Source organism: Protopterus annectens, chromosome 4.part1 (genome assembly GCF_019279795.1).
Source record: "Protopterus annectens isolate FY-2018-M chromosome 4.part1, PAN1.0, whole genome shotgun sequence".
Lineage (NCBI taxonomy): Eukaryota > Metazoa > Chordata > Ceratodontiformes > Protopteridae > Protopterus > Protopterus annectens.
In genome coordinates, this window is record NC_056734.1 from 319,505,944 (window position 1) to 319,513,443 (window position 7,500).

Below are 7,500 nucleotides of genomic sequence, written 5' to 3' on the forward strand. Positions count from 1 at the left end.
ATTAGTCAGCACTGGTATAACCTCCTCAGGTATAAGCAATATAATTCTATAACTGGACTTTTAATGTACATAAACTAGTAAGTCCATGGATGCATGATTCAAAGCATATAATAAACATTGGCTTGAACCTGATATCAACAGTTAATGTTGGAAGCTTTAATAGAAGGCAGGTTTAAAAGAATGTTGCCTACTAAAAATAAGAAAAGAATTATCTGTTATTAGGAATAAAATTGTAGTAAGAATGTACTTTGGAAAAAAAAAACAAGAAATAAAGTATTAATTTGTTACAGCTGTTGAGTGAAAAGTCACATTGTTCTGTTCTGCTCTGCTAATACTGAAGAAAAAAAATGCAATAATTAAAGAACCAAGAACAGCATTCAAAAGCACTAAAAACACTTAAAGCAAATTAAAAGTCAGAACACAGAAATGGTGAAAAGGACATCATGATCACACAAACTATATAGTAAGTGCTTTCTTCATTTAATAATGTGGACTTCATCAGACCAGGACAACAAATAAAAGAACAGTTTAAATGTTTTCATCATGATCAGGTGTAAAAATGTACATGTCATGGCACCTGAGTATTTATATGACATCACTGAATAATTTGAATAAGTGCGCACTTAAAGGTATATGAGCATAAAAAGACAAAAAACAATGTAACTGTATACTAAAAAATATAAAACTATGTAATATCTTACACTTTAAAAAATGTATGCTAATGTGTCCATTTAAGCCTAGAAATGTGCTGGCTTCTAAAATAATTTGCAACTGAGTTTCTTTACATTTAAGTAAACTATATATATCTCTGGCATGGAGATTATCAAGTAATTTATCCAAAAAATAAATAAATAAATAAATAAGATTTCTTTAAAGATATTGTGGGGCATGAAAGCCTACACAATATTTGTTATTTTGTGTGTGTGTGTGTGTGTGTGTGTGTGTGTGTGTGTGTGTGTGTGTGTGTGTGTGTGTGTGTGTGTGTTTGTGTGTGTGTATTGCAGTGCAATACACATGTGGGTGTGACGTGTTTTAGATTCAGTAAACTCCATGCAGTGGTGCACACTCATGGGCAAATATGGAAACTTTTGTAGCATGAAAATCACAGCATAAGTAGCTGAATTTTATGCTAATGAAGCAAATCAACATGATGGAGAGATTCAACAGCCTCTAAAGCAACAGTGTAGACAGCATGTTCTTGTTGGCTGTGTATTCGGAAACTTTCTGAATACAGCCATGGAAGGGCGTCTACATGGAAGCAAGTAAGTTGTTAAATTTTGTACAGAACTGACCACAGCATATAATCCCACACATATTATGACCAATTACACAATGTGGATGCTAAAATATCTCAATTACAAAATAAAAAATACATTTGTAAGGGCCATGACAAAAATGCACCTTTGCTCCTTCACTCCCAAAAGAAAATGTAATTGTATGTAATGCACGCTGTTACAATGTTTGAACATCCTGAAATAAGCTCTTATATTGTACTGAAAGAATATGTAGTATGTAGCAGATATATGGGCAAAGGAATAGCCTCCCTTTTGTTTATAACATTTTGCTCCCATGGAGTTTTTCTACTGACACAGCTACTAACCATGTAGAGTCCTGGCTGTAAGCATGGTGAAGATGCAAATTAGGTAAAAACTCATTGGCATTGCTGAATCCCCAAAAAAGAGTAACTCTGTAGGGATGTTAATTCCATGTAGGCACTTCCACTGTGTTTTTGTTTTCAATGGATGTCAACAGTGTGTGATGACATCAGGGGTGTGTGTCAGATTCCACTTTCAAAGTTGTACAGGTCAGTCTTTGGAAGATGAAGGTGCATGTTGTATGTCATCTTTAGAATTTTGTTGTAAAATGTGCCTTCTCTCTCCATTTCAAATAATTTTTGTACATTTTTTAATGCCCTCCTTTGCACAATGGTTCGCAATAGAGGAATGAAAGAATGGCAGCTTTTATTGTACTTACCTTGCAAATAGTCCTGTGGCACAACCTCTATGTGTAAGACTAGAGTGCAAAAGGTCCTGGGATCGCGTACAGGGTGGGCAAGCTTTCCTTTTCATGCTAAATGTTTGCAAGATATCACAGGACCAGAGAAAAGTAACTTCAATTTTGCTGTGCTTCCTTTTTTTATGCATAGCTGCACAGAGGTGTGCATAGGTGCACTTAGTACAATGATGAGCAAGCAGATGGTGTGTGTAATAGATGCTAATTACAGTATAAGCAGGTGAACTCTGTTTTCATGAACCAATTCAATGTGGTGCAGCTATTCAACATGCTATAAAGCATCCATGTAACCTCCATTCTTGTTTTCCTAAACACTTTAATACCATTCGAGCAGAGATAAGGAAATTTTAACTGACACAAACCTAGGGCCTGCTACAGCTGTTCTACACCTGCATGTGCTACAGACAGAAGTCAGTGCAGCTGGTGCTGATGACAATAGGCCAAGGCCGAGTAGGAGATGAGTGTTCAGGCCCAGGGTAACTTATCAGATGCCAAATGAGCTGGAGATTGTAGAGCACTGCAGCCTGGACAGGGACACATTAAAAGAACTCTGTGAGCTCTGCCACCCTCAACTCAGAGACAGAATCAATTGAGGTGAAGCCATCCCACTGGAAACTAAGGTATATGTACCCTTTGAATATTAGCTACATGTACTTCTCAAAGACCAACTGGAGAATGATGGGTGTGTCACAGGCATCAGCATCCAGGATCCTCCACCAGTTCTCAGATGCTATGCTCATACATGCCAGTGAGCACATATATTCACCATAGTTCTGAGGAGAGGGCTAGCAATATGCAACAGTTTTACCCTGCAGCACACTACCCTGAAGTACTGGGTGCCAATTGTACTTATGTACACATCAAGGCACCACCTAGTGAGCAGGTTAGAATCTACATTAACCACAAGGAAAACCACTCTATCAACTACCAAGTCATGTGCAATGCCCAGGGAATAATCTTGAATGACTGTCCTGACAACCCTGGTGGTTATCATGGTTCCCATATTTGGCACACATCACAGCTGTATCAGACGTTTGCTGGGGGGGGGACAATCCATAGGGCCATTTACTGGGGGAAGCTGGTTATGCACTGGAACCATGGATGCTGACACCCATCAGACGTGCACACACACCCATAGAAAATACCATAATGAGGCACACTTCCAAACCAGAAATATCAGAGAGTGTGTGTTTGGGCTGTTGAAGTCACAGTTTTGGTGCTTAGATACATCTTTTGGAGCCCTGCAGTATAATCCAGAGATATGTGCACAAGTCTTCACAGTATGCTCTATGCTACATAATCTAATCTAGTGGAAACAGCATCAGCAGGATCAGCTAGGGGAAGGGACACACACCCCTCTCCAAAGATTAGGTATCCACAGCCACAGTCAGAAGAGGGCTCAGAGGAGGCACCATCAGTTACTGTGCCTGCAGGCAGACATAGGCATGCCCAGTATGCCCATGCCTTGGCTAAAAGACAATGCATAGCACATTCACTGATCACCTAGGTGTCTAATACCTTTCTCCTACTCGAACATATAGTAAAATTGATGCCAGGCAACTCACACAACTTGTACCTCCCTATGAACTGGCTGTGTAGTGCTTACATCAGACAGACTCAGCCCTGAATACAAAATGTGCCCACTGCTGCATTTGCAAGGTAAGTCCTTAACCTAGTATGCAGTTTTTAAATTATATTATGGCATACCCTATATTTAGTAAGTTGGAACAGTAATTAAGTAAATAGTGCCATGGATCTGTGCAAAAAATCCTTTAACATGTGACAGTAGAGAGACCTATACTTCAGTCATATCATCATGGACCTAATTAACAATGATATAGGGAATCTTCAAACTCTAGATCCCACTCAATTTGGTTTTATGAAAGGTAGATCATGCCTGGTCAACCTGGTTGACTTCTTTGAATCAGTCACCAGAGTTGTGGATGGGGGCAAGGCAGTTCATACAGCCTACCTTGATCTGGCCAAGGTCTTTGATGCCATTTCCCACTCAGGAATTATTGATAAACTCACCAAACTAGGCATCAACCCCTATATCACTAGGTGAGTTGCAAATGGGCTCATAGATAGAACCCACAGTCTGTACGTAGCAGACCCCAAGTCAGACTGCTGACTAGCCATGAGTGGAGTCCCACAGGAATCAGTCCTCGGTCCTCTCCTGTTTGGCATCTACTTATCAGAAGTTCAGGCCAACACAGAGGGACTCTGGCTGACCAAGTTCACAGATGGCTGCAATCTAGCAGCATTATTAACTCCCCATTTGATGTAGACATCCTACAGAAAGGCTTCACTGAGACCAATTAAAAACTCAGTTCCCACTAATTACCACATCAATGGGAACCCACTGAACATTGAAGGCATTATAAGAGATATGGGGACACAGGTTGACAGCAACCTCTCCTTTGACCACTCCATTGCCACTGTGGTCAAAAAGTCCTTCTATGTGGCATATCTCATTACCAAGGGTTTTGCATACAGGAAAAAAGAGGTCATCATATCTCTCTACTCTTCCCTCATTAGGCCAATCATCGAATATAATGTCCCATTTGGCATGTACCTCACTAGACACATGCAACTGCTGGAAAGGCCACAAAAGTACCTCATGAAGAGGATCCTAGGCCTTAAACACATGTCCTACACAGACAGACTCAAAAAACTCCAGCTATGCTCTGTCTCATATCATCTACTAAGAAGCAATCTCTGCTTGACTTACAAAGCCATGTATTACCCAACTCTGTTAGAAATGCTACATCTAAAGAAATCCTTATCCCTCCACATCACAAGCTCCAGAGACCTCAACCTCATTACCACAATCAACAGAACATGCTGGAGGGACAGGTTCATAACCCAGAGGCTGCCCATGATCTGGAATAGACTTCCCATAAATGCCAAGCAGAGTACCTCACTGGCCCTCTTCAAGAGAAATCTTGATGAGTGGATGGGAAATAGAAAGTTCACCCCGGGGATTACTCCAGCACCTCTCCTTGATAGAGGCACTGGGAACTAACTTCAGGCAGCACGATGACAGGGCACTTCTATGGCTATGCTTGTAAAGGCTGCAGGGCCATTAGCCTAGTACACACTTATGAACCTATGAACCTACATGTCCATTTGCAAGTACTAGGCCTCAGAGGTCAAAGATTCACACTGTCCAACCTCTGAAGTATATTGATGCTCACTACATAGCCTTAATTTTATACCATACCTTTGTGGAAAATCCATAAAGAGAGAAGTTAGACAGTACTGATACACATTGCAGTTTCTGACATCACAACCCCTCCCAAAATCAAACAACAGGCAGGAAGCAGAACAAGGAGAGTAACAACAGCATCACATCCTTGTTTGCCCTATAGCAGTAGCAACTTTCCTTACCCTCAAAAGTACAGGCTGTGATAGTTTGTGAAATAACAGTAAATGAGCTCCCTCAAAAGAACAGTATAGCCTTGCTTGTGCCTTAATATTAACTCAGCAATGGTCCCCCAAAAGAACAGTATATGGCTATTTATGCCATCCAACCCGGCCTTGCTGGCAAATGCATATCATAAAACTCCCAGTTAACATCCAAACACATTTTAAGGACAAGAATATTGAATGCCTTACACACTTGAATGTCTCACAATACTGCTGAAAAAACTGATGAAGTACCAAGAAACACAGACAAGTAAGACAAAGTCTTATATTTGAAGACAGAATCCTAACAGGTCATGTGATCAGTAAGTGCACTATGTCCAAATATAATAAAGACGGTTAAAAGTACAATTCACATCTGAAAATCTCACAGCAGTGTACATCCTGATGCATTTGTTTGTGTTAAAAATTACTTCAGTTCTTTGCTGAAAAGCTGTTTGTGTGGCAAAGAAGGGTAAGGCATCCATCCTGTTTTCTGAATTTGCAGTGGTGTGAGAGTTGAAATTCTGAACTATGTAGAAATATCTGATGTGTCGTATCATTTTGTAGTGTGCATGTCATACCTTGCTTTTGCTCAGTTCATGTGTCTCCCTTTCCATCTATGTTCCTATTTTTCTTTTTTGCTTTTATTCCACTGTTTTTGCAATGTGTCATACAGCACAAATAAATGACTGCAGATTTGGCTTACCTATACCCAGACAGCTGTAACTTGCATGCGTGTGCACTTAGTTAACCATCACTCAAATCTGCTGCCCAATGCACACCTTTCAACTGTTTAGATACTTGTAGAATGTCCTGATCTTGGCCTCATATTTTTGCCAGGTCCTCATAAAAAGTTGGCCTTCTGGCAAATTATTTGAAAATACTTGACAACCAAAGCCAGAAAACAATGACAGACATGAATTTTAAAAAATCCTACCCTTCAGACAATTGAAATGAATGCAACACATGTTATTTTATCAACTGCATAAGTTTGTATGAGCACTGTGTAAAACATGCCCTTATGTATTGTCCTCTTTCAACCCAATATGTATGGCTTTGTCCACATACCTTACTATAAAAGTTTAGAGGTATGGCCCAATGTACTATGGAAATTTTAATGTGATGCTGTCTGATTTCAGTCCATGTGTTGGTCACAGACCCACAAGCATTACATCTCTGGGGTCTCAGTTTATCTTTTTCCACACATAAATCAACCACATAACAAAGTGTAATTTATAGTGTTATGTGCTCCCTCTTCGACAGTGTTAGTTGGTGGTGCTCAGTCTTGATTTGCTAAACTCAAACATCCAAATATGCTCGGTAAGGATACTTGAGGTGTTATACAGCTAGGCGTCTAAGCAGCCTAGTGCTATTTGGTTATTAACCTCATATGACACTATGACCCTATGTGTCTATAAGAGAACCAACCAAAGAAGTGATATCATGGCTGGAATGTAAGTCTTTAATATCAATAAGTTAAAAACAAGATAAAATAATAAAATGAGATGAGCATTTTCAGCATAAAGCCTTCTTCAGATCTCAATTAATGAGTACAGCATTAAATGTGGGCATTAACCAATCATAATCATCTCTTCAGGTGACACCTCCTTAACATAGGCTTAAGGGGAAGTAACTCATTCAATCCTGGATGCTTATCAGCCCTTAAGTCGGCTATCCATTTACTATCTTCAAGCTCAGTAAATTCCTTAATATTTCCTCCTCTTGGATTACTGTATACCTGTTCCAATGCCATAAATTGAAAGTCATGTCCAGGATTTGAAATTATATGTTTACTTAAGGCATTGGTGGATACTTTGTTTCTAATATTTCTCAAGTGTGCTTGAATTCAGGTTTTAAATGGGCAGTTGGTTTTACCCGCATAAAAACTTGAACATACCGTATATTTACCCACATAGACTATATTCTTAGTCTGACAGTCAACATAGGCTCTAGTTGTATAATGTCTGCCTGTCACAGGATGTTCAAAATATCCATCAGATAATATATAGCTGCATATGCTGCAGTGTCCACACCTGAATGTAGCTGTTTTGCTGGTCACAGGGATATTTTTCTTAGGAA